This window comes from Schistocerca piceifrons, chromosome X (assembly GCF_021461385.2).
Source record: "Schistocerca piceifrons isolate TAMUIC-IGC-003096 chromosome X, iqSchPice1.1, whole genome shotgun sequence".
NCBI classification, from domain to species: Eukaryota; Metazoa; Arthropoda; class Insecta; order Orthoptera; family Acrididae; genus Schistocerca; species Schistocerca piceifrons.
Genome location: NC_060149.1, coordinates 978,966,759 through 978,975,868, shown reverse-complemented (window position 1 = coordinate 978,975,868; position 9,110 = coordinate 978,966,759).

The window sequence follows — 9,110 nt, the reverse complement described above, 5'->3', positions numbered from 1 at the left end:
GAAACACAGAAAATGCATCGGAATTAAATACAAAAGGCACAATGCCGACTTATGTACATGAAAACCGACTCTTCCTACTGACTATGTTTTGAACCATTCCTGTGACACCCGTTATAGATTCCGATGCTTCACTTGAGGTTTACTGTACCCCTTGGACCTTCGTATTGACGATGAAACACAGAAATTGCATCGGAATTAAAAACAAAAGGCACAATGCCGAATTAAGTTCAAGAAGACTGACTCTTCTTACTGTCTATTTTTGAACCCGTCCTGTGACACTAGTTATAGACTCCGATGCTTCACCCTAGGATTACTGTATCCCTTGGTCCTTCTTACTGACGGTGAAACACAGAAATTGCATCGAAATTAAATAGAAAAGGCACAATGCCGACTTAAGTACAAGAAGACTGACTCTTCTTACTGACTATGTTTTGAAGCATTCCTGTGACACCAGTTATAAATTCCGATGCTTCACTTCAGGTTTACTGTATCCCTTGGAACATCATATTGACGATGAAACACAGAAAATGCATTGGAAATAAATACAAAAGGTACAATGCAGAATTAAGTACAAGGAGACTGACTCTTCTTACTGTCTATGTTTTGAACCATTCCTGTGACACTAGTTATAGATTCCGATGCTTCACACCAGGTTTACTGTATCCCTTGGACCTTCTTATTGATGATGAAACACAGAAATTTCTTCGGAATTAAATACAAAAGGCACAATGCCGACTTAAGGACAAGAAGACTGACTCATCCTACTGACTATGTTTTGAACCATTCCTGTGACACTAGCTATAGATTCCGATGCATCACTTCAGGTTTACTGTACCCCTCTGAGCTTCTTATTGACGATGCAACACAGAAATTGCACCGGAATTAAATACAAAAGGCACAATGCCGACTTAAGAAAAAGAAGTCTGACTCTTCTTACTGTCTATGATTTGAACCATTCCTGTGACACTAGTTATAAATTCCGATGCTTCACACCAGGTTTACTGTATCCCTTGGACCTTCTTATTGATGATGAAACACAGAAATTTCTTCGGAATTAAATACAAAAGGCACAGTGCCGACTTAAGGACAAGAAGACTGACTCATCTTACTGACTATGTTTGAACCATTCCTGTGACACTAGTTATAGACTCCGATGCTTCACCCTAGGTTTACTGTATCCCTTGGTCCTTCTTATTGACGATGAAACACAGAAATTGCATCGGAATTAAATACAAAAGGCACAATGCCGACTTACGTACAAGAAGACTGACTCTTCTTACTCACTATGTTTTGAACCATTCCTGTGACACTAGTTATAGATTCCGATGCTTCACCTCAGGTTTACTGTATCCCGTGGACCTTCTAATTGACGATGAAACACAGATATTGCACAGAAATTAAATACATAAGGCAAAATGCCGGCTGAAGTACACGAAGACTGACTCTTCTTACTGTCTATGTTTTGAACCAATCCTGTGACACTAGTTATAGATTCCGATGCTTCACTCCACGTTTACTGTATCCCTTGGACCTTCTTATTGACGATGAAACACAAAAATTGCATCGGAATTAAATACAAAAGGCAAAATGCCGACTGAAGTACCCGAAGACTGACTCTTCTTACTGACTATGATTTGAACCATTCCTGTGACACTAGTAACGGATTCCGATGCTTCACTCCAGGTTTACTGTACCCCTTGGACCTTCTTCTTGACGATGAAACACAGATATTGCATCGGAATTAAATACAAAAGGCACAATGCCGACTTAAGTACAAGAAGACTAACTCTTCTTACTGACTATGTTTTGAACCATTCCTGTGACACTAGTTATGGATTCCGATGCTTTACTTTAGGTATACTGTATCCCTCTGACCTTCGTATTGACGATGAAACACAGAAATTGCATGGGAATTAAATACAAAAGGCACAATGCCGAATTAAGTTCAAGAAGACTTACTCTTCTTACTGTCTATTTTTTAACCAGTCCTGTGACACTAGTTATAGACTCCGATGCTTCACTCTAGGTTTACTGTATCCCTTGGTCCTTCTTATTGACGGTGAAACACAGAAATTGCATCGAAATTAAATAGAAAAGGCACAATGCCGACTTAAGTACAAGAAGACTGACTTTTCTTACAGACTATGTTTTGAAGCATTCCTGTGACACCAGTTGTAAATTCCGATGCTTCACTTCAGTTTTACTGTATCCCTTGGAACATCATATTGACGATGAAACACAGAAAATGCATCGGAATTAAATACGAAAGGCACAGTGCAGAATTAAGTACAAGGAGACTGACTCTTCTTACTGTCTCTGTTTTGAACCATTCCTGTGACACTAGTTATAGATTCCGATGCTTCACTCCAGGTTTACTGTATCCCTTGTACCTTCTTATTGATGATGAAACACAGAAATTTCTTCGGAATTAAATACAAAAGGCACAATGCCGATTTAAGGACAAGAAGACTGACCCATCTTACTGACTATGTTTTGAACCATTCCTGTGACACTAGCTATAGATTCCGATGCATTACTTCAGGTTTACTGTACCCCTCTGACCTTCTTATTGACGATGAAACACAGAAATTGCATCGGAATTAAATACCAAAGGCACAATGCCGACTTAAGTACAAGAAGACTGACTCTTCTTACTGCCTATGATTTGAACCATTCCATTGACACTAGTTATAGATTCCGATGCTTCACTCCAGGTTTACTGTATCCCTTGGACCTTGTTATTGACGATGAAACATAGAAATTGCACCGGAATTAAATAGAAAAGGTACAATGCCGACTTAAGTACAAGAAGACTGACTCTTCTTACTGACTATGTTTTTGAACTATTCCTGTGACACTAGTTATAGATTCCGATGCTTCACCTCAGGTTTACTGTATCCCTTGGACCTTCTTATTGACGATGAAACACAGAAATTGCATCGGAATTAAATACAAAAGGCAAAATGCCGACTTAAGTACACGAAGACTGACTCTTCTTACTGGCTATGTTTTGAACCATTCCTGTGACACTAGTTATAGATTCCGATGCTACACTCCACGTTTACTGTATCCCCTGGACCTTCTTATTGACGATGAAACACAGAAATTGCATCGGAATTAAATACAAAAGGCACAATGCCGACTTAAGGACAAGAAGACTGACTCTTCTTACTGACTTTGTTTTGAACCATTCCTCTGACACTAGTTATAGATTCCGATGCTTCAGGTTTATTGTATCCCTCTGACCTTCTTATTGACGATGAAACACAGAAATTGCACCGGAATTAAATACAAAAGGCACAATGCCAATTTAAGAAAAAGAAGTCTGACTCTTCTTACTGTCTATGATTTGAACCATTCCTGTGACACTAGTTATAGATTCCGATGCTTCACTCCAGGTTTACTGTATACCTTGGACCTTCATATTGACGATGAAACACAGAAATTGCATCAGAATTAAATAGAAAATGCACAATGATGACTTAAGTACAATAAGACTGAATATTCTTACTGACTATGTTTTGAACCATTCCTGTGACACTAGTTATTGATTCCGATGCTTCGCTTCAGGATTACTGTATCCCTCTGACCTTCTTATTGACGATGAAACACAGAAATTGCATCGGAGTTAAATACAAAAGGCACAGTGCCGACTTTAGTACAAGACGACTGACTCTTCTTGCTGTCTATGTTTTGAACCATTCCTGTGACACTAGCTATAGATTCCGATGCCTCACTTCAGGTTTCATGTTTACTGTACCCCTCTGTCCTTCTTATTGACGATGAAACACAGAAATTGCATCGGAATTAAATACAAAAGGCACAAAGCAGAATTAAGTACAAGAAGACTGACTCTTCTTACTGTCTACGTTTTGAACCATTCCTGTGACACTAGCTATAGATTCCGAAGCTTCACTTCAGCTTTACTGACTCCCTTGGACCTTCTTATAGACGATGTATTACAGAAATTGCATCGGATTTAAATAGAAAGGGCACAATGTCGACGTAAGTACAAGAAGACTGACTCTTCTTACTGTCTATGTTTTGAACCATTCCTGTGACACTAGTTATAGATTCCGATGCTTCACTCCAGGTTTACTATATCCCTTGGACCTTCTTATTGACGATGAAACACAGAAATTGCATCGGAATTAAATACAAAAGCACAATGCCGACTTAAGGACAAGAAGACTGACTCATCTTACTGACTATGTTTGAACCATTCCTGTGACACTAGCTATAGATTCCGATGCATCACTTCAGGTTTACTGTACCCCTCTGACCTTCTTATTGACGAAGAAACACAGAAATTGCACCGGAATTAAATACAAAAGGCACAATGCCGACTTAAGAAAAAGAAGTCTGACTCTTCTTACTGTCTATGATTTGAACCATTCCTGTGACACTAGTTATAAATTCCGATGCTTCACACCAGGTTTACTGTATCCCTTGGACCTTCTTAATGATGATGAAACACAGAAATTTCTTCGGAATTAAATACAAAAGGCACAATGCCGACTTAAGGACAAGAAGACTGACTCATCTTACTGACTATGCTTTGAACCATTCCTGTGACACTAGTTATAGACTCCGATGCTTCACCCTAGGTTTACTGTATGCCTTGGTCCTTCTTATTGACGATGATACACAGAAATTGCATCGGAATTAAATACAAAAGGCACAATGAAGACTTACGTACAAGAAGACTGACTCTTCTTACTCACTATGTTTTGAACCATTCCTGTGACACTAGTTATAGATTCCGATGCTTCACCTCAGGTTTACTGTATTCCTTGGACCTTCTTATTGACGATGAAACACAGATATTGCACAGAAATTAAATACATAAGGCAAAATGCCGGCTTAAGTACACGAAGACTGACTCTTCTTACTGTCTATGTTTTGAACCATTCCTGTGACACTAGTTATAGATTCCGATGTTTCACTCCACGTTTACTGTATCCCTTGGACCTTCTTATTGACGATGAAACACAAAAATTGCATCGGAATTAAATACAAAAGGCAAAATGCCGACTGAAGTACCCGAAGACTGACTCTTCTTACTGACTATGATTTGAACCATTCCTGTGACACTAGTTACGGATTCCGATGCTTCACTTCAGGTTTATTGTATCCCTCTGACCTTCGTATTGACGATGAAACACAGAAATTGCATCGGAATTAAATACAAAAGGCACAATGCCGAATTAAGTTCAAGAAGACTGACTCTTCTTACTGTCTATTTTTGAACCAGTCCTGTGACACTAGTTATAGACTCCGATGCTTCACTCTAGGTTTACTGTATCCCTTGGTCCTTCTTATTGACGATGAAACACAGAAATTGCATCGAAATTAAATAGAAAAGGCACAATGCCGACTTAAGTACAAGAAGACTGACTCTTCTTACAGACTATGTTTTGAAGCATTCCTGTGACACCAGTTATAAATTCCGATGCTTCACTTCAGGTTTACTGTATCCCTTGGAACATCATATTGACGATGAAACACAGATAATGCATCGGAATTAAATACGAAAGGCACAGTGCAGAATTAAGTACAAGGAGACTGACTCTTCTTACTGTCTATGTTTTGAACCATTCCTGTGACACTAGTTATAGATTCCGATGCTTCACTCCAGGTTTACTGTATCCCTTGGACCTTCTTATTGATGATGAAACACAGAAATATCTTCGGAATTAAATACAAAAGGCACAATGCCGACTTAAGGACAAGAAGACTGACTCATCTTACTGACTATGTTTTGAACCATTCCTGTGACACTAGCTATAGATTCCGATGCATTACTTCAGGTTTACTGTACCCCTCTGACCTTCTTATTGACGATGAAGCATAGAAATTGCACCGGAATTAAATAGAAAAGGTACAATGCCGACTTAAGTACAAGAAGACTGACTCTTCTTACTGACTATGTTTTTGAACCATTCCTGTGACACTAGTTATAGATTCCGATGCTTCACCTCAGGTTTACTGTATCCCTTGGACCTTCTTATTGACGATGAAACACAGAAATTGCATCGGAATTAAATACAAAAGGCAAAATGCCGACTTAAGTACACGAAGACTGGCTCTTCTTACTGGCTATGTTTTGAACCATTCCTGTGACACTAGTTATCGATTCCGATGCTACACTCCAGGTTTACTGTATCCCTTGGACCTTCTTATTGACGATGAAACACAGAAATTGCATCGGAATTAAATACAAAATACACAATGCCGACTTAAGGACAAGAAGACTGACTCTTCTTACTGACTTTGTTTTGAACCATTCCTGTGACACTAGTTATAGATTCCGATGCTTCAGGTTTATTGTATCAATCTGACCTTCTTATTGACGATGAAACACAGAAATTGCTCCGGAATTAAATACAAAACGTACAATGCCGACTTAAGAAAAAGAAGTCTTACTCTTCTTACTGTCTATGATTTGAACCATTCCTGTGACACTAGTTAAAGATTCCGATGCTTCACTCCAGGTTTACTGTATACCTTCGACCTTCATATTGACGATGAAACACAGAAATTGCATCAGAATTAAATAGAAAATGCACAATGATGACTTAAGTACAATAAGACTGAATATTCTTACTGACTATGTTTTGAACCATTCCTGTGACACTAGTTATAGATTCCGATGCTTCACTTCAGGATTACTGTATCCCTCTGACCTTCTTATTGACGATGAAACACAGAAATTGCATCGGAGTTAAATACAAAAGGCACAGTGCCGACATTAGTACAAGAAGACTGACTCTTCTTGCTGTCTATGTTTTGAACCATTCCTGTGACACTAGCTATAGATTCCGATGCTTCACTTCAGGTTTCATGTTTACTGTACCCCTCTGTCCTTCTTATTGACGATGAAACACAGAAATTGCATCGGAATTAAATACAAAAGGCACAAAGCAGAATTAAGTACAAGAAGACTGACTCTTCTTACTGTCTATGCTTTGAACCATTCCTGTGACACTAGCTATAGATTCCGAAGCTTCACTTCAGGTTTACTGAATCCCTTGGACCTTCTTATAGACGATGAATTACAGAAATTGCATCGGATTTAAATAGAAAGGGCACAATGTCGACGTAAGTACAAGAAGACTGACTCTTCTTACTGTATATGTTTTGAACCATTCCTGTGACACAAGTTATAGATTCCGATGCTTCACTCCAGGTTTACTATATCCCTTGGACCTTCTCATTGACGATGAAACACAGAAATTGCATCGGAATTAAATACTAAAGGCACAATGCCGACTTAAGTACAAGAAGACTGACTCTTCTTACTGACTATGTTTTGAAGCATTCCATTGACACGAGTTATAGATTCCGATGCTTCACTCCATGTTTACTGTATCCCTTGGACCTTCTTATTGACGATGAAACACAGAAATTGCATCGGAATGAAATAGAAAAGGTACAGTGCCGACTTAAGTACAAGAATACTGACTCTTCTTACTGTCTATGTTTTGAACCATTCCTGTGACACTAGTTATATATCCGATGCTTCACTTCAGGTTTACTGTATACCTTGGACCTTCTTATTGACGATGAAACACAGAAATTGCATCGGAATTAAATACTAACGGCACAATGCCGACTTAAGTACAAGAAGACTGTCTCTTGCTACTGTCTAAGTTTTGAAATATTCCTGTGACACTAGTTATAGATTCCGATGCTTCACTCCGGGTTTACTGTATCCCTTGGACCTTCTTATTGACGATGAAACACAGAAATTGCATCGGTATTAAATACAAAAGGCACAATGCCGACTTAAGTACAAGAAGACTAACTCTTCTTACTGACTATGTTTTGAACCAATCCTGTGACACTAGTTATGGATTCCGATGCTTCACTTCAGGTTTACTGTATCCCTCTGACCTACTTATTGACGATGAAACACAGAAATTGCATCGGAATTAAATACAAAAGGCACAATGCCGAATTAAGTTCAAGAAGACTGACTCTTCTTACTGTCTATTTTTGAACCAGTCCTGTGACACTAGTTATAGACTCTGATGCTTCACTCCACGTTTACTGTAACCCTTGGTCCTTCTTATTGACGATGAAACACAGAAATTGCATCGGAATTAAATAGAAAAGGCACAATGCCGACTTAAGTACAAGAAGACTGACTCTTCCTACTGACTATGTTTTGAACCATTCCTGTGACACTAGTTATTAATTCCGATGCTACACTTCAGGTTTACTGTATCCCTTGGACATTCCTATTGAAGATGAAACACAGAAATTGCATCGGAATTAAATACAAAAGACACAGTGCAGAATTAAGTACAAGGAGACTGACTCTTCTTACTGTCTATGTTTTGAACCATTTGTGTGACACTAGTTATAGATTCCGATGCTTCACTCCAGGTTTACTGTATCCCTTGGACCTTCTTATTGATGATGAAACACAGATATTGCATCGGAATTAAATACAAAAGGCACAATGCCGACTTAAGAACAAGATGACTGACTCTTCTTACTGACTATGTTTTGAACCATTCCTGTGACACTAGCTATAGATTCCGATGCTTCACTTCAGGTTTACTGTACCCCTCTGACCTTCTTATTGACGATGAAACACAGAAACTGCATCGGAATGAAATACAAAAGGCACAATGCCGACTTAAGTACAAGAAGACTGACTCATCTTACTGTCTATGTTTTGAAATATTTCTTTGACACTAGTTATAGATTCCGATGCTTCACTTCCGGTTTACTGTACCCCTCTGACCTTCTTATTGACGATGAAACACAGAAATTGCATCGGAATTAAATACAAAAGGCAAAATGCCGACGTAAGTACAAGAAGACTGACTCTTCTTACTGTCTATGTTTTGAACCATTCCGGTGACACCAGTTATAGTTTCCGATGCTTCAATCCAGGTTTACTGTATCCCTTGGCCCTTCTTATTGACGATGAAACACAGAAATTGCATCGGAATTAAATAGAAAAGGCACAATGCCGACTTAAGTACAAGAAGACTGACTCTTCTTACTGACTATGTTTTGAACCATTCCTGTGACACTAGTTATAGAGTCCGATGCTTCACTTCAGGATTACTGTATCCCTCTGACCATCTTATTGA